Below are 22,500 nucleotides of genomic sequence, written 5' to 3'. Positions count from 1 at the left end.
AATATTTAAATGGAAGTTTTTTGAGACAAAACTCTTACCAGAATTTTGCCCCAAAAAGTTATTTGGTTTAGATACGTGGATGATATCTTCTGTATTTGGCCAGTTCACGAAAACCTCCAGGAATTACTTAATAATCTCAATAATTTAGTCCATTCTATAAAAATTTACTGTAGAGGAAGAAAGAAATTGTAATTTGAATTTTCTTGATGTAACTGTCCATAGAAATGATAGAAATTTCACCTTTTCAGCCTTTCGAAAATCAACTAATATTGCCTCTTTTGTTCATTACTACTCCAATCACCATCAAAATGTTAAATTCTCTGTTTTTTTCTGTGATGTTCCTAAGGGCTTTACGTGTCTGTAGCCCGCAGTTTATTGACGCTGAAATTAAAACTATTTATTGATATTGCATTGAAACTTAAATACCCAAGGGACTTTTTGTAGATGTGGCATGGAAAAGAGCTAGAAAAACATTTTATTCAACTAATGACAACTTGAATTTAGTAAGCATAAACGTTCTAAAATTACCTTATGATGAAAGGTTTTTAGATATTCCTAGAATTTTAAAGCTTTTTAACATAAATGTTGTTTTCAGTAATATTAAAATGTCAAGAGTTTAGTAATCAAAAATTCTCCTAAAGATCTTCCAGGCTGCATATATGAAATTCCTTGCAAAAAGTGTGATAAAATCTATTACGGACAGACTGGCAAATCTCTTTCACAGCGTCTTAAGCAACATCAAATATTCTGTGAGAACTGGGCAAATATCGAATGCATTATTTGTACATATGAGAGATTTAGACCATCCTATTAACTGGAGTCGAGCAAGAGCCTTAGTCCCATGTAATGACACAGTTAAAAGGAATATCATTGAATCTTGTTTTATCAAGTCAAATAATAGAAATGTTCTAAATTTAAGTCTTGGTTTATTTAAACTTGATGCTTTCATAATGAAAAAGTTGTAGATAAATATAAGCAACAAAATTAATATATTCAGTTTTTACATATTTTGGACTGTAAAGATACTTTGTAATTTCGGTTAGGGTCAGAATCTGTTTAAGTTTGTGACCGTGTGATATCCGATAATCCTGGATTATCCCTTTTAATTTTTACCCTTTTGATAATTAACCATCTGGTATTCCTGATCTTGTTTGTACCTGAGGCCTTCCTCTCCGATTGTACTTTAGTAGCTCCTTGACGATGTCTGAATAAAGACAAAAAGCGCTTGGATTCCTGACTATCATTCCCGTGGTATTCGCTTATATATATATATATATATATATATATATATATATATATATATATATATATATATATATATATATATATCTATATATATATATATATATATATATATATATATATATATATATATATATATATATAAACGTGAACTTGTGAAATGCTTCGGGTCTCAGGAAAAAGAAGCAAAAAAAAAAAAAAAAAACAAAAAAAAAAAATTACTAATTTGAACAAAAATGTAGAAAAATCTTTTTCGTAAAATGGCGCGAATTTTTTTCGCGCCAATCTGTTGAATTTATTGGCAAACTAACCTGGCAAGCACCACCGCCTCTTTCCACCTTCCACCACTTGTGTTTCAGGTCGGTAAGGCCGTCCCGTCTCCTGTAGCTTCACCAGGGCCGAGTTAATAAGCGTTCTGTAAGGCGAGCCTGCAGAGAGAGAGAGAGAGAGAGAGAGAGAGAGAGAGAGAGAGTGTTTGGGGTCGGTGAGAAAGAGAGAGAGAGTGAGTAATTTAACTCTTTCTTAGTATCTATGGGAAGAATTTTAATGGTATGCATACAAAGATTTTATTTCTGGAAAAGCATAATACTTTATGTAATATATATCTGTATATATATATGTATATTATATATATATATATATATATATATATATATATATATATATATATATATATATATTATATGTATATATATATATATTATATATATATATATATATATAATATATATATATATATATTATATATATACATATATATATATATATATATATATATATATATATATATATATATATATATATATATATATATATATATTCGGCTGGAATATTTTCTTACTAATATTTTCTTCAACTTTTTAGGTCCTTATAACACAGAGAATCGTACATAAATTTTCCTCATTCTTCGAAGACCGACGATCACTTCTAGCGAGTCTTTGATTAATGAGTGTATCTAAAAATATTCTGTTTAGCTGGATAGAGAATGAGAAGGTTGACTATTCTTTGGGGACGGATCACAAAACTCTGTGAGTTACCTGTGATTCTGGAGTGATACTCCCAGATTCAGGAAGGATCATAACTTTAGGTCAAAGTAGTTAACGTATAGTATTTAAAAGGTTATATCAGTTTTTGTTGAAATTCTCAAATGATTCAGTTGATCAAAATATTATATGCAAACTCTATCTGAACTTATTTATACAGGCTGAGCACTTCCCGGGCGAAATCCCTCATTCAAGAAGGATGCGAACCATGGATTAGGTTAGTCTTCAAAGGCTCAAGCAGTATTTGGGTAAGTCCTAAAAATGCAATCGTTCAAAATGAGTAAAACTCTATGAGGAAAGTTTATTTTCGATGAACAATTACTTAAAGATATACTCAAAAGGCTCAATAGTATTTAGCTAAGTACCTAAAAATGCAGTCGCTCAAAATGAGTAAAACTATGAGGAAAGTTCATGTTCAATGAATAGTTACTTAAATATTTACCATCAACGTCTTATACTTTGCCAGTCTTACCTGGAGGCAAAGCAATGCCGTAACTCCTCGAATTCAGAAGTCCTCCTACTTGAATGAGGTCGCAGTGCCTCTCGGTCGCAACGAACTCGATGCTCGGAGACTCCATGATGTAGGCATACTGACCGTCTCCCTTCAGCACTTTGCTCACCCCATCTTCGTTAGAGGTCGAGTACACCGTAGGGGTCTGGGACTCCATGAAATTGAACATCTTCTGGTATATGGCCAGTTTGGACGTCCTGAAAAAATGGGGAAAAGCGGATTTCTAGTAGTTGTGGAAGGCGATGGGAACAGGCAAACTAACGACTTTTTCCAGCCAGGCAGCTAAAAAAAAAAGGCATAGAAAAGAAATCTCGCCAAGCAAAAGGACGAGCTCATTGCTGAGTTGTCAGCACAGTTGCTTTAGATGTTGTGTGAGAAATAGGGACGATTTAAAGCAGTGAAATGACTCCCACAACAATTCATTTCTTCTACAGCCAATTAAGCAAACACTCTACTGAAAATTAATACGTGTGTCATCAGCGATCATAAATCCCCAAAGTTAGTGGCTTGAATAGCGTAATTTTCTGAGGAGTTTGGTAAAGGTATGGAAGCTGATAATGCAAGTGTGTGGAATGCTTTTCAATGTCCTGTCAGAACCTCAAACTTATGGTTGAATGACATTTCAATTAGCCTGAGAATGATGTAAAATGTTAAAAAGTAAGCAGATGATGTGATCTCAGTTGACCCTGAGAATATGTAAAATGTGGAAAAGTAAGCTGTTGATGTAAGCAAGGAGAAATTCTTCTATCCACCCTTTCTTTCCTTACCTGAAGAAGTTCCAGGTAGATCCTCCGTTTAAGGTACCGTATTGGATTTGGCTCTTGGCCAAATCGTCAACTGATTCCACCAATGTTTCGAGGCGTTCAGCCATTAAGAAAGCTGTTAAGTTGGCGGTGTAGGAGGAGATCATGATGAGGTGAAGAACCACCAGACACCCGCGATGATCCTGGTAGAAATGGCCCTAAGAAGGTGAGAGAAGACAAGCTGAGCTGGTTGTTTTCACAAAGCGCCACACTGATAAACTCTTTGATTTGTTTATAGGAATTCCCAAGTCCTATAAACTTAAGACATTGTATTTCTGAATGGTGAGTGGTCTCTTAAATTCTTGTGAAGGTTTGAAAAAAAAAAACCAGCATTTTTTTTTTTCTGATAAACTTTTTTGATGTGTTTATAAGAATTCTCATGTCCTATGAACTTAGAATATGGTATTTCTGAACGGTAAAAGATCTCTTGAAGTCTTGTGAAGGCTAGAATAAAAAAAAAACATATAGTTTTTTGTTTTTCCTGATAAACTCTTTGATGTATTAATTAGAATTCTCATGTCCTGTGAACTTAGCATATGGTATATCCGAATATTAAATGGTTTCTTGAAGTCTAGTGAAGGTTAGGAAAAAATCCAGCATTTTTTTTTTTGTTTTCAGGAATTTAAGGTACTAACAGCTTGAGCAATCTGGAGGTGTTTGAAACTGTATCACTCGTGAATATAGTCTGTGGTTTCTTTTAGCAGCTGCAGTATGGTTTGACAGATTGTGTCTGTATAGCGCTGAAGAATAGTTTTAAGATGACAATGATCCTGCAAGCACCACCTCTGTTAATGGTATGTATACAGTATGGTCGCTGTCAAGGGCTTTAAACATATATTTTGCAACATCTCAATTCAAATGTACATAGGTGAACTCTGGCATTTCTGTAAGGTGTGAAATATATTCTTCATCGCCAAGGCACTGACCAGGTTAATGTAAAAGAATAAATAAAAATGATACAAGGTTGTCATTGCAGTAGGTGGCTTAATAAAATAGGACATTTGGACGTGCGCGAATTCTGAAACCTTAATTTTGAACATTGAACCGCTTGACCTGAAATGTCTTCCTCCTCCTTTTGCCCTTCTCTGTATCTCGGTGTGGGAAAGTATCTGTGTGTTGTTTGAGTTAGTCTACAAAAATGCATCACTGAGGCTAGCTTTACTGTGATATAGTGAGTTAGAACTTTTACCTAGGCAATGTATTTCCTCCTTGCTGGACGAGGGAGCCAAAACAGAACCAAAAGAGCCAAGGAGCGAGAACTCGTTTATTCTTCCTTCTGTCGTATCGCACTGATGTGATTCGGTCCACTCATAGGGCGAAAATCTGCATAGAAAACGGGATAAATTCTACTTGCAGTTACAGCGTTTTTGTCTTCAATGTGGAAAACGTAATAAAAAAAATAAAAACACTAAATGGCTTTATAAAAAACAAGAAAAAAATTTCTAATGGTACTCAGATATTAAATCTAAGAATAACACTGAAACCTGTATAGAAAAATAGGGGAAAAAATTCAGACGTGCCCATTTCTTATGAACGATTTGCGGACATAATATATTTAGTTATCTCGTAAATCTTCACCCGAAGGAAACTTTCTTTTCAACTGGGAATATTCTTCTGTTTTCATCGGCAAATAAATCTTCCATAAGATATTTCCTCAATACTTAGAAATGTTAGATAAATATCATTTCTTTGGTATAGATAAAAAAGAAGGGAAACATAATGAGGGAGAGGAGTAAAATTAAACGTGGATGCAAGAGCTGAGAAGTATACAGAGAGAGAGAGAGAGAGAGAGAGAGAGAGAGAGAGAGCTTACTTACCTCGCAATGGTGAAGAGCATTACCGACACCACCAGATAGGCAGAGGCCACAGAGAGCCAAACGTCAGCTGAGACGGGTGACAGGAACCTGTAGAAGACTGACGTCTTTTTGGACGATTTCCTGTACAGAATGCTGACACCTGGAGGGGGGAATGTAAGGCAGGAACGAATGAACAAAGGAAGTCGGAACTGAGACCGAGCAATTATTGTGTATATACAAAGCCATCGACTCATGTTTCAGAGGTCTGTGGATTATTCTCGGCCTACGACCCTACCAATCCACCACTAGGCCTAGGCCTGACGCCCTAAAGATTTCCTGAGAAACTGCAAGACTATAGTACCATTCTGACGACACCACTGCGACACATCGTCCCCAACAATCACTCCTAAGGTCTTTTGAGGTTTTTCAATACTAATTTTTTGAGATATCGTTGTGACTTACTTTGCATATTCATCTTTATACAACTAGGCCTATTCCTGACACCTAAAGATTTGCTGAGAAACTGCAAGGCTGTAGTACCATTTTGTGACGGACACTAACTGCTACAGGTCGTCCACAACAATCACTCCTTAGGTCTTTTGAAAGTTTTTCAAAAGCAATTTTTTGAGATTTCGTTGCTTACTTTGCATATTTAACTTTAGACAACATTATCGGTCCACCACTAGGCCTAGTCCTTACACCAAAAGATTTCCTGAGAAACTTCAACACTGTAGTACCAATCTGACAACACAACTGTTGCACATCGTCCTTCAACACTCACTCCTAAGGTAATTTGTAAGTTTCCAAAACCAGATTTGAGATTTCGTTGCTGACTTACTTTGTATAACTTTAGAGAACATTACCGGTTGTCAATACTTGCCTAAGTTCATCCAAGGAACGGTGAAGTCGACGACTTGCTCCCTTTCGTGAGTGATGGTGAGATCGCCGATAGCGAGGTCTGCTTTCTGGAAGGCGAATCGATAAAACAAAGAAAATTTTATGCTTGATACGGCCCTTCCTATTTGGCAAAATTGTGATAAGAAGGAATATTAGGAACACATATACGAATATAGAAAAACGCTCAAGCATACGTACCGCACACATACACATCCCCACCCCACACACACACACACACACACACATATATATATATATATATATATATATATATAATTATATATATATATATATATATATATAATTATATATATATAATGGATATATATATATATATATATATATATATAATATATATAATATATATATTATATATATATATATATATAGATATTATATATGTAAGCCTAACAACGACAAGTTAAACGGAAAAATATGCATGATGTTAATTATGAATAATAAGAGAATATTACCAAACCACTCCCCAATATACTCAAGGGTCATTAACGTAATAAAAAGAGTATGATCATTATATGTCTACCGTCTGCTCTATGTGCAAGAACTCGTGCTGGCATAAGGCCAACTAAATCTAAAACAACGACAATCATTGTATGGGCATCATTGCGCGGTAATTAAGGTCTTCTGTCAGTCCCCATTCGTTATTGACCATATTTGAGTACAAACATTCCAGTAGGAATATTCCTACGCTGTCATGGGGGATCTTTCATCACGTCCATTTTTTACTGTACAATTATTTGAGTACAAACTTTCCAGCGCAAATATTCGTACGCTGTAATGCAACCTGACTTGAACTGATTTAACCTCACCTGTTCCAGCAACTCCCGAATCATTCCGTTCCATCTCCCGGAGTCAGCGTCGAACATTCCGTAGGTTCCGTCATCTGCCAATTTCACGGTGTAGTTGAAGAGGAGCATTTGAGAAATCTCCCTTATGAGGTCAATGCAGAAACCCTCGAGGCGTTGCTGGCTGTCTGTTCCCCCGTCCGAGGTCCTCCTGTAGCATGACGTAGGGGGGTTCCTTACGATAAAAAGAAGAAAAATGGAAAGAGCTCTTAGAATTCTCATCTGGGAGGAGCTGTTGATAAGCCAGTCACAGGGCTGGACACTCTCAGTCTTTCTATCGAGAGTTCACATAGGCAGGATATATGTTCCACCTAGCCTGAGGGATACGTCTTTCAAAAGTATCTCTCAGAAGAGGTGGAACATAGATCCTACCCATGTGAACTCTCGAGAGAGACTGAGAGTTTCAAGCCCTGTCATTGGCTAATTAACAGCCAATCAGGAGCTTCGTAAGGGACTTGCCTAGACATCAAACGCACGGTTGATGTGAATCTACTACTATAGCTGGATGTCGCAATTAACTGTTTCATCAGTTGCCAAGTGTCGTTAACTTATTCGTAAAGTCAATTACTCCGAGGGAGAGAAGCACGAGAAAGCCGCTTGAGATCCTGCTGCAAATATTCCAGTCACGGACTCGTGACCTGAATCGTAAAACAGCACATTACGCTGTTTCGGTTTCTACAGAAATATGCTTGGACATCTAGCGACTGCGGACAGAATTTTAAACATAAGTACAAATTACACTATTTGAATTTCTCGACTCTCAGGGACAATCTTTTAAACCCACTGTTGTAGTAAAGTCGACTCAAGAGGGCTGCCGTAAAAAAAAGAAAAAGAATGAGATACAGATGGGAAGAGCATTCTGGAACCATCGTCTGGTGAATATACACATAAATACACGAACATTATGTATATATATGTACACACACACACACACAGACACAATCACACACACACACACACACACACACACACATATATATATATATATATATATATATATATATATGTAATCCCTAATATTGGTGGCAGACTACTAGAAGAACTCTACAACGCCTAACGAAGAAAAACCAGAATAATGAATAATGTATCATATCAGAAGTCAACGACGACGAAAGCAACAGATTCTTCAAGCAACTTAGTATCATCGTTTAGTGAGCGACTTCAGAAAACAACAAGAACTCTTCAACGTCTTCCGAAGAATAACGAATAATGTATCATATCAGAAATCAACGACGACGAAAGCAAGAGATTCTTCAAGCGACTTAGTATCATCGTTTAGTGAGCGTGTTCAGCAATACATAACTTCAAGAAACAAACCAAACGCGTCTTCAGCATGGGATCTTCAAAGGACACGGGATCATCCAAAACAACGCGCCACGGGGGGAAACTGAAGCCAAACCAGGTCATCCGCTAAACAGGAGGGTCAAGGCCGTGTATCGTTATGGGAACACCGTGACTTCCACGAAATCAAGCTAAGTACAGTCTTTTATTCATTGGGAGTAACTTTGAGTGTTTCCTTTACAGGTCGAATTTTCGTTATTCCTGTGGCTGAAGTTACGAGACATTCTTAATCTACTTTTTTACAGAAATTATCTACATCATTGGATTTCGCTACTGCAAGTTTTTTATCTTTGAGTTTCTGTTTCCAGAAGTTCTACTGAATATCATAATCATATACTGTGTTAATTTTATCATTTTGGGTGATTATTAATCCTTTACGTAACAAATCATTTAAACAGTGAATATGCGTTTATGCAGTGGACGTCTGTATTTATACAGATGCATGGATAGCGTTGTTATGCACCGTAGTGATAAGAAAACACACAAAAACAAGTGGAACACCCGTACAAATCTAGATAAATTAGAGGTAACACTATTTCGGGTCAGGACAATAAAGACTCCGGTGCAAGGTCCCGATAGCAGTTTTAGCCTTGAGTTTTTTTTAGTTATATGCGTAAAATATCGAACCTCAATGACTCAACTTAACTTTAAAAATACGGCTAGATTGCAAGGAATAACAGTCTGTAAAACTTTCAGAACTAAATGCGCTGACCAGGATCCCTCACTATTTCAAATTTTAGCAAAGAATGAAGTAAACAACAACAAGCACAAACATTTAATATTGAATGCAGTAGAGATAACTTGTCTTAATAGTAATCGCTCAATTCCTAATAGTTCGTCATTCATACGTTCGTTGCTTTATACGTAACCCAACAACAGAATGCTAAAAACACACAATACGTTGCCGATGGTAAACAGTAGCCCTATATATCAGAATCAAACAAATCGTGCTTAAGCAAACTTGGTTACTGTGTCATCTAGTCAGATGGTCAGGGTCAGTTAAATCTGCCGAGTGTTCAAAGCATAGCACATTCCACATAAGCGACTTCAGCGGAGAGGAAAACTATGTTGGATTATTTATGCCATACCTTTCTTTTATGCCAATACCTTTTTAATTTATAAAGGAATTTTCCTATGAATCACACGACTGTATCAAGTAATCAGAGCAGGTTCTCGTAATTTTATACAATAAGTTATTATAAGTAGTGGTGGATTAAGCCCGACTGTACGCGCCGTAAAAATTAGAATATCTTGTTTGATTCCTTTAGTACACGTAATATCCTGTATTTACGGACTCACCGTCTGTTGTTCAAACTTCCCTATTGAGAAGTCCAGATAAGCGAGCGCTTACAGATACCTCTATAGTTATAAAAAACATTGATCTGTATATAGCGTAATTGTAAGATATCAATCTAGGGGTATACAAAATATTATCTTACCTCCTGCAAAATAAGGCGTGTTTATCAAAGGAAAATTCTATAAACCTTCAAACATATTAGAATCCGTTTGAACAAAAAGAGACAGTTAATCAAATAATAACTTGTATAGAGGAACAAATAATTTGTCTCATAAATCGTGATATTGTTCAACGACCCAACAGAATTCTCCCACAACCGCAGTCGCAGTTTGCATGCAAAAATCTCGAGACGCATGCACCCTCGAATGTCTTAGTGCGTGTAAAAAGACTTTGCTGGGATCTGAAATTTTAATCCTTCCCGACACTCTGAAATATAACGATTTCTGCGAACAAAGCCCTAGACACGGTTGACTCGCAGCAACAAGTTAAATCTAGTGATCCACAAACCTATACATATCGTGGATACGGAAGTTATAAATATCGCATTTTTTTATTATTGCTAATTTTTAATCACGCCCAATCAGTTGTAGATGAATCTCTCTTATACTCTATCTAAAGTAATATCCGTAAAGTTATTCAAGCAGAGGTGATTCAGCAGAAATTTTTTTTTTTATCTTTTATCTGAATACCAGGAAGTTTCTCCACTAGCGAGTGATCTCTGGGAGTAAAACGGATGTTATTGAAAACAAAATACGGTCTAAGGACAAACATAAAGCTATATACGTACCTTCGTATAGACTCCCAATGAAATTTCAAAATAGAGATAAATGATGAAGTTGAAAAATGTTAGTAATAGGAGTCATTAGGAAATCAAATAGCCCATATAACTTTTCTCTCAAACGTCATGTCATAAAAGATCGGACTTGGCGTATCTGCGCAGATTTCTGTCGCTTAAACAAGAAAACGATTGGACTTACTTAAAGGCTTTCACCAGATATCATTACCTAAGTGATTGTACCTCATACATCGTTTTTAGCACACTCAGGGGACATTATCAATTTTTACGTATGCCTCCGGCTTACGTTGCGCCCCAATTACAATATAGTGTTGGGAGACTTTTAGGGGATACGCAACATGCCTATTGGTTGGTCTTGTAATCTTTTCTAATACCTTAGAAGTACATTCACATAAACTAGAGCTAGTGCTACAGAGACAAAGATAAATAATCTCAGAGTAAAATATCTAAATGTGAGTTTTAAAAAACCGAACATGTTTATCTAGTTTTTATGTGTCTAGTCAAGGTCTTAAAATAGTCCATGGTAAGGTGTCGGCTATTCATAACTTCCGGTACCTATTAACATAAAAAGGGGGATACAGCACTTTTGCGCTGTAGTGGGTATTACAATCGCATGTAAATATGTAACTCTTCAATCATGACAGCTCCTTTAAGAGACCTTACGAAGAAGGGCGTAGATTTATTATGGTCTAAAAAGCATCAACAGGCGTTCGATATCTTAAAAGTGGAATAATGCAGCTCACCTAACTTAAAAAACCCTGATTTGAATAAGGATTTTTTTTTTATTGCAACAGACGCCTCAGACCAAGGGGTAAGAGGGGTACTACTTCAGCAATATGATAAACAGTTCTTCCCTATAGCTTTTTATTCACATAAACTAAAGCCCTCTGAAAGTAAATATGCAGTAATAGGCAAGGAAAGGCTAGGTATCGTTAACTCACTAGTACATTTTAAGTTCATAATCTACGGCTATCCTGATAAAATCCTTACTGACCATAAAGTCCAATACCAAGTTTTTTCAAAGGCTTTAAACACAGTCCCAAAGGAACTCGTTGGCATATGATCATTCATGTCTTTGGAGCCAAGTTAAGATATCTACCTGGGAAAGCAAATATCATAGCTGACGCATTATCCCGCAATCCCGCACCATACTGCAAAGAACCATTAATTGGACTAAAAGATATAGAAACATCCGTGCCTATTGTTAAAACCGTATCTAAACAAGAAAATTCATTAACCCAAGAGATCGCGAGCATTTAATAGCTGGGTTGGAGCGCAGAACTGTTACAAACTGAACAAAACAAGGGCCAGCAGCAATAAGCAAAACAATAAACACTTCGAACGGAAAAAGGGTCAGCAGCTAAGCAAAACAATAAATACTTCGAATGGAAACCCTAAAGCAAAAGTATATTTAAAGTATGTGTATCAGAGTTGTGTAATCAAATATAATATTTTATGTAGGTCCGTGACGAGGAAAACCCGAAGAACACAGCAGGTGACTAACGACCAGGTAGTAGTAATCTCTTTCATACCAATCGTCCTAAACTGGTTGCATTCCGTCATCCAGGGTTCTCTATTATGTCACAGAAAGCCAAATCACTGTTTTACTGGCCAACAATGCTTACAGATATAAAACGCACATAACTAATTGTAACACGTGTCATGAAAACAAGGGATACACTAAGACACCTGTCAGTTTAGGGGCCTATCCTATGACAAATCAATCCGTGAAAGAATATACGTAGAATTAGGAGTCTGACAGAGGAAATAAACACTTCTTAGTGTTAATAGTTCCTTGACACGTTATATAAAATTAATAGCACTAAAAACAAACACCGCAATTGAGTGTGTTAGGAATATTTATGACTGTTAAATCAGTAAACATGGAATTCAACACATAATAATCTCTGACTTGGGTGGTGTAAATCAATAATAATCTCCTTAACTCGCTGTGTGAATTCCTTTCCATTAAGAAAACCAGTACTATATCTTATCACCCAGAGTCAATCGGTTTGGTAGAACGGATAAATAGGAAAGTGTCAATGTCTTACGAGTTACAACTCGTGATATTGGATCCGAACTGGATTATGGCGGTTTTCGCGGTTTTAAATACCTTTATCATTCATATCTTGTATCTATAGAATTGATACCGCGAGTAGCCTTATACAGTACGCCGCTAGAACACTTTTCCACATATTCAACCCAACCATTAATTTATCAAATATATATAAAAAAAATATATATAAATGAATAAATATAAAAAATAAAATGAGTTTGGATACAAGTGGAGTCGATATAATACACTCCGTAAGAAGTCAGAAGGGTTACAAATTATAACGAAAATGAATCACGATAAAATCAATAAGCAAAACGTAACCATAGGTTAATTAAATATCCAAATATATATGCATAAAGATTTGAACTCTAACTTAACGCTTTAGTAATGACAAGTAAGCTAAAAGTTCAAACACATATCAAAACCTACTGACATATTGTCTGTCCCGGTGATTTATATTCGTAGTCAATGAAAAAAAAAAAAAAAATAAATAAATAAATAAATAAAATAAAATAAAATAGAATAGTTTTTAAAGTCAGGAAGTCTAGAAGTGAAAATGTATATCTATGGAATAATCCTATATGGATCTTACAGGGCAAATAATATATATAGAATTTGTATGGAAACCTTTTTTCATTAGTTTGAATAAGGAATATCTAATTTAACATAATTAAATTTATTTACAATCATGCAGATTTCCAATATGAAACTAATATATTGTTCAATTTTGGTACTGTTTTTTTTTCAGACATTCTTCTCGTTGGGGTGGAGTATTAAAAAAAAAATACCCAATTTATACTAAAGTCGTATTTATTACAGCAAGTAACGTAACTCTTAGCTGGCTGAGAGCAATCTCCTGCCAGGTGACGACGTCATCAGTTCTGAAGGTGTATGACGCGTTGCCGGATCAGCATTTTTCCTTTTAACCTCAATAAACCGCTTGCAAAGCAGGTTGACTGGAGAGAGGAATGCTTAGCCCGAACTTCTCATGGGCAAGGCAGACGTTAGGTACAAGTGTCTATCCGTGTGCAATGCAGTTTAGTTAAGGACTTGCAATCGTTTTAAAATTAATGAACAAAATAAGCAAATAGAATTTCTATAACATCAAAATGAATTAATTTTTTCTGAACCTCATAGACAATTAGAGTCAATAACTCAGCTTATGATATTGGTAAACGGACATTTAGAAGTATCAGGTCATGTATATGAAAAATTTACTTTCAACATTAGCCTATTACAATTCAAGTAAATCACATTCATGGGAAAATGTCACATTTTTTTGAAAAACCCAAAGTTTACATAGAAATTAGTTACATAGTGGGTTCTTTCGTTGCATCTCCTGCCTATTAATAGAGTTTTAAAAATTAACCTCAGAGGATGCGCGCGAGAAATTGATATTCTGTTTGACTCTTATGTTGCCTGGCAATCTTACAAATAGCTCCGTTTTCCACTTCTTTGTCTAGTAACTTACTATCAGTAATATCAAATTTTTTTGGGGATTCGTATTGATATCTGTTTATTTTTTATAATTATGGATATTTTTACAGTCATCATAGACCTGGATAGGTTCACTCATTGTTAATGCCATGGATAAAAAAGTTTGTACAGCTGACTCTTTTGAATTCCATAAAATATCAGCAAATTCATGTGGGTTAAGTCTGGTTCTAAATGGCTTTCTCCCTCCCGTATTTGATGTTGTCTGAAATTACTTTGCCCTTGTGACAAGTATAATTTCACTTTCAGGCTGATTAATGGAACCTGGTTACAGTATCCTGCAGTACGAGAGTTTCACATCGCAACTTCAAAAAATCATTTGTCACTGCGGACGACTGCAATCAAGTAACAACCGCCTACAATGTGAAAGGAATAAGCACCATCATAAGTGAACAAGCTTATTTCATGGACTTCTTCGACTGACACCCGTATCCCATCGTTAATCTCGTTTTAATGCAGAATGCTCCGGCGGCTGTCGGAAATCGACTACAAAAGGGACATACTTCCGACAATTACGACCAGAAGGATATTCAACTCTACGTTGCTAGCGAAGGACTCGTGCTGGGGATGATTCATCGTGAACGTATTCGTGTGGCTTAGGATGCACAGAACAAGTATGAAGCCGAAATAGAACGTTGGACCCCGCCAGGCAATTTTCCCCTTGTTTTAACCATTTGGAATTGGCCATTTCATTTGGCTATAGGTGGTTGTCTGGAACTGTGTAATGAACGAAAAGTTGTTCGAACACTAGTTAAATGTGTGGTAGTATAACCTCGGTCATGTATCCTATATATAAAGTATCATGTATCCTATATATAAATGATCATAAATAACAGAGTCGAAATATATCTTTGCGTGTACGCACTAGGAATCTATATATAAATGATCATAAGTAATAGAGTCGAAATATATCTTTGCGTGTACGCACTAGGAATCTATTTAAAGTGCACATATATTAATCATAATTATATGAATCCATATACATACGTATAAATAAATCAGGTAGCCTATAATCAATCTGTTACCTTTTATCTTACCAATAACTGCAGATATATAACAGTTAGCATAAAAATCAACGAATCAATCAGCATAAACATAAAAAAATTTTATCAATTCATATATGAATTTTTATCATTTAAAATATGATTTTTATCATGTTAATCTTTATACTACGCAATTATCAGAGTATGTTAGTATTTTCTGTAGCATATGTATCTTAAAGAGATGAAGTGAAAAACTGTATCAGTATATATCACGTGATCACTCTTATTTACGAATATCATCGTGTGCATATTGTTTCTTATATCTTATTACTGGAATCTGTATTTGTGTATACCATGAATTATTTTTTACTTATTAGTATTTTTTATATATCTATATATATTCACATAGTGTTTGTATCACACTCCTATAAGTTAAATGCAAGTCAAGCTTGAATAATATTCAGTGGTTGGTTCTGTAGCTGTCCGAGCTTTTAGTAAGTGTTTATTTATAAATAAAAATATGGAATGTTATTCCATATATATAAAAAACTAAAACTAAAGAGGTCAACCATATTGCTTGCAGGAATGTGATCAGACCAGAGACAATAAAGTAGGCTAAGGTGACGTGCCATCACCTGTAGTCATTCATTTGTTTTGAAAACATTAGTCCAAGCTTCCTGCTTGAGACAACTACCGCGACCTATAATTCAAACGGCCTACGTGACTTGTAACGTGCCTCATTTGTATGTATGTTCATATGTTCGAGCTACTGTCTGCTTCCTTTATGACTTGTAACTGAGATGGTAGTGGAAACAGAGTTGAATTAGCCATCATTGTTGGCAAGGGCGATCAAGCCATCGTCATTGGCAGACCTGTACAACCCTGTCTGATATTCATCATGTAATCTCAGAAGAATATATGTATTTTTGATACTTCGTGTTTTCTACTAGAACCTCACATCAGAAAGAAATCATCATGAGTTTAACACATCGTCGTCATAATGAAAGAAGATACTTACTTCGTTAGTTATCATGAAACCCCAAGACACTCCAATGAGAATGGAAGTGCATAACCAACAGACTTAGCGCAAGATTATCGCAAGTCAAACATTACCTCATAGGGCGCCTTATTATACAAGGTAACAGCCCTAATATATATATATATATATATATATATATATATATATATATATATATATATATATATATATATATATATATATATATATATACACCTACACACACAAACACACACACATCTATATATATTATATATATATATATATATATATATATATATATATATATATATGTGTGTGTGTGTGTGTGTGTGTGTGTGTGTGAGTGTGTGTGTGTGAGCAAAGAGGAAACCTTTGCATACACACACACACACGCACACACACACACACATATATATATGCGTGCGTGTGTGCGTGCGCGCGTGTGTGTGTGTGCAAAGGTGTCCCTTTGCACGAGCAAATAACAAAAGATGATTATACCCCATTACTCTTAATATAATGGGATACATGAGATAATGTCAGATGGCTAAGTTGAACGAAATTAATCACGGGTGAGAAGAAAAATTCCCGTCAGCTGTTAATCAAATTAGTCACGGAACAAAGGGATGGTGTGACTTGATTGCGCTTTTTTTAAAAAGTCTGAAATATTGCTAGCATTAGTTACGTTATTAAGAACTGCAAGGCGGTTTTATCCCGAGCGCCATAGTAGACTCACATCAGCCGTGCATTGGATGTCTAGGCCAGTCTCTTACGACGCTCCTGATTGGCTGTTGATAAGCCAATCACATGGCTGGTTACTCAGTCTCTCTCGCGAGAGAGTTCACATAGGCAGGATGTTTGTTCCATCTCTCCTGAGGTATATGTCTTTCAGGAGAGGTGGAACATACATCCTGCCTATGTGAACTCTCTCGAGAGACTGAGAGTTTCCAGGCCTGTCATTGGCTTATCAACAGGCAATCAGGAGCGTCGTAAGGGACTTGCCTACACATCAAATGCACGGTTGATGTGAATCTACTATAGCCTGGTGTCCTCGCTATTATTATCAGTTCATCCAGTGATCGTGTGTCTTTTCCTAGTGCGGAAAGGAGTGCTTACAGTTGTGGACCGATCCTTCTGCCATGACTGTATGCTTGTTTGTTACATCGATGAAATTTCCAAATGGATTAATCTTATTATTGGAGAATTATATCTACAATTAATTCAAATGTCAGACTTTGACGTACATAACTAAGAACTCTCGAAAGCGTCCTTTAGCTCCCATTTTCGACAAGTCTGTGATGTGAATTGATGTGATGTGATGTGAAGTTTGTTTTGTTTGTTTGTACGTTGTTTTTTCGTTGCATGGAACCAGCGGTTATTCAGCAACGGGAATAACCAACGGCTTTACGTGACTTCCGAACCACGTCGAGAGCGAGCCTCTATCACTAGAAATACACATCTCTAAGTCTTCAGTGGAATACCCGCGAATAGAACTTGCGGCCACTGAGGTGGCAGGCCAAGGCCATAGTGATCACGCCACTGAGGCGAGCTTGTTGATAGTTGTTAGACAAGAAAGGATACGGATATTGGACATGAGCGGTATGTCTGTTGGCTGAGGTTAATTCTTGAAAAATTTTCTGAGGATTCGTATGTGGGTAAAATTCATCCAATCGTTTGATGAACGTCTGATCATTTGATGAGGATCTTCTATATACAACAGATGTCTACAATGGTTCCTAGAAAACATTTGGGTTAAGTAAATGTATACTGCTGGAGATTGCATCTATTCCGGTGGGAGTATCCTTGATCAGTTAGGGACTACAATTCCTTAGCGGGGCTTTTGAAAATAACGTGAAACTAAAAAAAAAAAACGTGTATAGATTACAGTATTGACTGTACCGTCTTATGTATATGGCAAAAATAATCACAATTGGTTCGTTATAATTAATCTATGTTTGAAGTTTGACAGGTATTGGTTTCAAACACCTAATAACTAAACTCAAGAAATTAGTTCCCAATATGGTGAAAGCGCCACTTTTTAACAACAGGGACCGAGAAATGGTTACGCGTGAAATGTGATTTGGGAACTTGTGTGGCAAACTCCAGTTACCTGTTGCATGCTCGCATCGATTATTATCATCGGGCTGCCAGCCACCGAGGCGGATGGGTTTTGCGTTCTTCATTAATCTCTGAAATTCGTAACCAAAAAGGTAAATACAAACATAATACGCAGCAATTTCGAGATCTGATTTCGGTTACCGAACAGCTATTTACGTTAGTTCTCGGTCATAACTCCCTGTGTGTGTGTGTTTTTTTTTTTTTTTCTTTTTTTTAGCTCTGTCTCATCTTCGTTATTCACTGAAATTTGTAACCAAAAAGGAAAATTCTAACTCAATACGCAGCAATTTCGAGATCTGATCTCTGTTTTCAAACAGCTATTTACGTTGCTTTTCGGTCCCAACTCCCTGTTTTTTTTTTTTTTTTTTTTTTTTTTTTTCAGCTCGCAACAAACCGCAACAATAATTCAATAGCAGTACGATCATGTGTTACACGACACCCTATTCCTCAATTCTAACCTGCCTTCGATGAAGGCTACTTTCCTCCCAGGGATGTCATATCCTGTCAGTAGCGTAAGTTTATGACGCTGTTTAAAGTACGTCTTCGATGAAGCAATCAACTTTCGTATATACAACTGTAGCGTAAGTTTATGACACTGTTTAAAGTACGTCTTCGATGAAGCAATCAACTTTCGTATATACAACTGTAGCGTAAGTTTATGACACTGTTTAAAGTACGTCTTCGATAAAGCCCAGTGGATATTAATAAAAGCATCTTGCATCGGTGTTATGCTCCACCAAGTACTACTGCGTTCTTTACCTTTCATTAGCTGTCCATTCACTCTCGTGTCTGTCCAAATTCTGTGACTTGACTCTCATTTAATCATCTTCTCTTCCTCTCTCAGTTTAAAATATATCCATCGGTCTAGACATAACTCTAGATATACCTCTAGTACTAAAAATCATCGTCATTATTGCTATTCAATGCTTGACTCTCCAACGATCTTCCTCTCTAAGTTTGAAGTAAATCCCTCGGTCTAGATATGCCTCAGGTACTAAAAATCATTGTCATTATTGCTATTCAATGGGGATAAAATGAAGTATATTACAGTAGGAAATATTTTGAATAAAAACTCACCAATACGGACGAAATGACCAGGTTCTTCCTCCATAATTCCTCTACAATGTCCTGTTCTACCTCTTTGTAGGATTTGGTGTAGTTGGCGCCAATCGTCGGGTTCCACCTGGACCACAGAAGTAGAAGTTATAATTGCTAATATGCAAATAAGCACAAAGAGGGAGAGATAGATAGATAAATAGATAGGTAGATAGAGAGAGAGAGAGAGAGAGAAAGTTTCAGATGGAAAACTAATTTCCAATTCATGGCCTATTCATAAACTTAGTCTGATGACAGAGAGAGAGAGAGAGAGAGAGAGAGAGAGAGAGAGAGAGAGAGAGAGCTAATTTCCATTATGCATTGATAATTCATGGCCTGTTCATAATCATATCTGTTAACAAAAATTGTTACATGTATAGATTTTATTGACGATATAGCAAATAACTGGATTGCTGTACAAATGGTAAAAATTGCCAATGTTAAGGATAGATAATGCTGAGAGAGAGAGAGAGAGAGAGAGAGAGAGAGAACTAATTTCCATTATGCATTAATAATTCACGGCCTGTTCGTAAACGTGTCTGTTGCCAAAAAATTATTACATGAATAGATATTGTTAACGATATTGCGAATAACTGGATGGCTGTACATATGGTAAAAATTGTCAATGATTTCAAGGAGAGAGAGAGAGAGAGAGAGAGAGAGAGAGAGAGAGAGAGAGAGAGAGAGAGAGAGAGAGAATCGATATCTACATTATGAAATTCTATATGTAATTATATATGGTTGAAACCTGATCATATCATAATGTTCTAATTAGAACATTATAGTATGTCATCCATCCTTGTAATATGCAGTTATCTTGATGCAATACTGAAATGACTTTTTTTATAATCTAAATAATATAATAATTGGAACCAACTAGAATGCGTTATTTGCTAAAACTTTTTAATTTTTATTGTTGGAAAAAGATGCATAAATACCGGTTAACATATAATAGCTATATACAAATGTCACATGAAACTGAATAAGTATTATTAGAAGCTGTCAAGTTAAACTGCATAGCAGGAAATCACGACGCAATCCACAGTTTATTAAAAAAATGGGCGAAAGTGCGGAATCCTCACGTGAGACCCATGACGTATCAGGGAGAGAAAAAAGTATAGGCGAGTTATGTTCCCAGTAATACTGGATTCCAAAGGCTTAAGCCTTTGATCCTATTTGCAATATGGGGAAGAGGGTCCGATCCGAATTGGAAGAGAATCTGCCGCGTCAATCTCTGCGGTAGAGCGACTTTGTAGAGACCAAGTGAAATCTCTAAAGTAGATGAACACCGAGGGCTCTCTGTGTTCTTGGCTATGGGACGATAAAGGGGGTCTTTTTAAAAAAGCTTACATAGAAAAATATATATGATTCTATTTTTCATGTTAGACGAATCGTGTGTCATATTATCCTTAAAAAACGGACACACTTTGAGACGTCCAAGAGAACGCTTGATTCTGGGACGATATAGCGGGTGTTTTGTAAAAAGCTTACGTTGAGAAATCTATATAATTCTACTTTTAATGTTACACGAAGTGTGTTTCATTTTATCCTTAAAGACGGACATACTTTGAGAGGTCCAAGAGAAACTCGTGCTAGTTTTATCAGTGGAGTTATTACATGTAAGTCGATCTTCAAAATAGTGGGAGTCATTGGCAAAGCTCTAAAGGAAACGACATTCAAGTCTTGCCTATAAACCTGATTGCATATTTTGTTTTCTCTAAAGGGAAGCATGCTGAATAACTTAAGTTTATCATTGAAATAAAGCTTTTCCCAAATCCCAAAGTAGAATTTGCGGTCATATAAACTGCATTTCACCCCACGGCGAGTAGACGATACGCTCCATTATCAAAAGAATCAAGGACAAAGGTTTGCGCAATTTAATCCACACAACGAGACGATTCCGGAAACTTAAAAAAAAAAACGAGTGTGTGTGTGTGTGTGTGTGTGTGCTAGTTAGATTTCAAAAGCAACTCCTGCCTAAAAGTGTTTTATTCTCTTTGAAAAGCAGCAAAATAAAAAAATAAAAACCTGCAAGAAAAAGTGGCAGTTAATTCCGTCTGTATGAAATAAAATCTCTTTTCAAGTCACTTGAAGCATCTCACTTAACGAGGAACATACCGACGGTGCTCCCTTTGATTTCTATTTCATAATAATAACAATATATATATATATATTTTTTTTTGTAAGCGCTTTATGAAAGAACAAAGGATTTCAACATTTTCACGATATTACTGTCATTGATTACTCAGTAAATAGTAATCGTGAAAATATCGAATACAGAGTTTTCTGAAACTGTAACTGAAATGCGGTATCAGTTAAAGAAAGTGGAATGTAAATAGATTCACCAGCCAACATAAATTCTGACAAAAAGTCTGAAATCGATGTAGAATACATACGTCGTTCATTGCTCTCTCTCTCTCTCTCTCTCTCTGGTGGTTAGGTTCTCTCTCTCTCTCTTCTCTCTCTCTCTGATGATTCAGTTTCTCTCTCTCTCTCTCTTTGGTGTGATTCGGTTATCTCTCTCTCTCTCTCTCTCCTCTCTCTCTCTCTCTCTTTCGCCGTAGTCAATTTCAAGTCTAGTGAAAGTTCTATAGCGAACTTGAGTCACAAGAGTCAAGGCTCGTGGGAGAAAACGCCGTTTCCGAAAGGAATGGGGAGGAGGAGGAGGAGGAGGAGGAGGAGGCGGTCGAGCTGTGTGTGAAGGAAATATGTAAAAAAACTTCGCCATCTCGAACCAGATTGAAATCCCGGGCTTCCAACTTCCCGCATCTATTTGATTTGGCCTCGAGAGATCTGCCCTGTTCTCGCGACAAACGTCTGTCTTACGATGTTCGTGGAAATGTCATTCTTATGACTCATACGGATGCGAATCTCAGTATGACAGTGAGACTACATAGCTAGAAGAGTTGAATATAGAATTTAGGCCAAATGCCAAGCACTGGGACTTACGAGGCCGTTCAGCACTGAAACGGAAATCGACAGTAAAAGGTTTGAAAAGTATAACAGGAGGAAAACCTCAAAGCAGTTGCACTGTGAATCAAGTGTTAGGGGAGGGTGGAAAGTAAGATGGAAGAAAGAGAATATAAAAGGAGGTACAGTAAAAGGAACGGAAGTGGTTGCAGCTAGGGGCTGAAGGCACGCTGCAAAGAACCTACAGTGCACCGTATG

General features: G+C 36.3%; 1 pseudogene; it reads right to left on the bottom strand.

Annotated features, from left to right (window-relative positions):
* Positions 1-22,500, bottom strand: part of LOC135206874 (glutamate receptor ionotropic, kainate 2-like) — an 80,915-nt pseudogene that overhangs the window by 10,147 nt on the left and 48,268 nt on the right.

Source organism: Macrobrachium nipponense, chromosome 31 (genome assembly GCF_015104395.2).
Source record: "Macrobrachium nipponense isolate FS-2020 chromosome 31, ASM1510439v2, whole genome shotgun sequence".
NCBI lineage: Eukaryota > Metazoa > Arthropoda > Malacostraca > Decapoda > Palaemonidae > Macrobrachium > Macrobrachium nipponense.
Note: the sequence above shows the minus strand (reverse complement) of the source record. Positions and strands in the feature narration are given on the sequence as shown.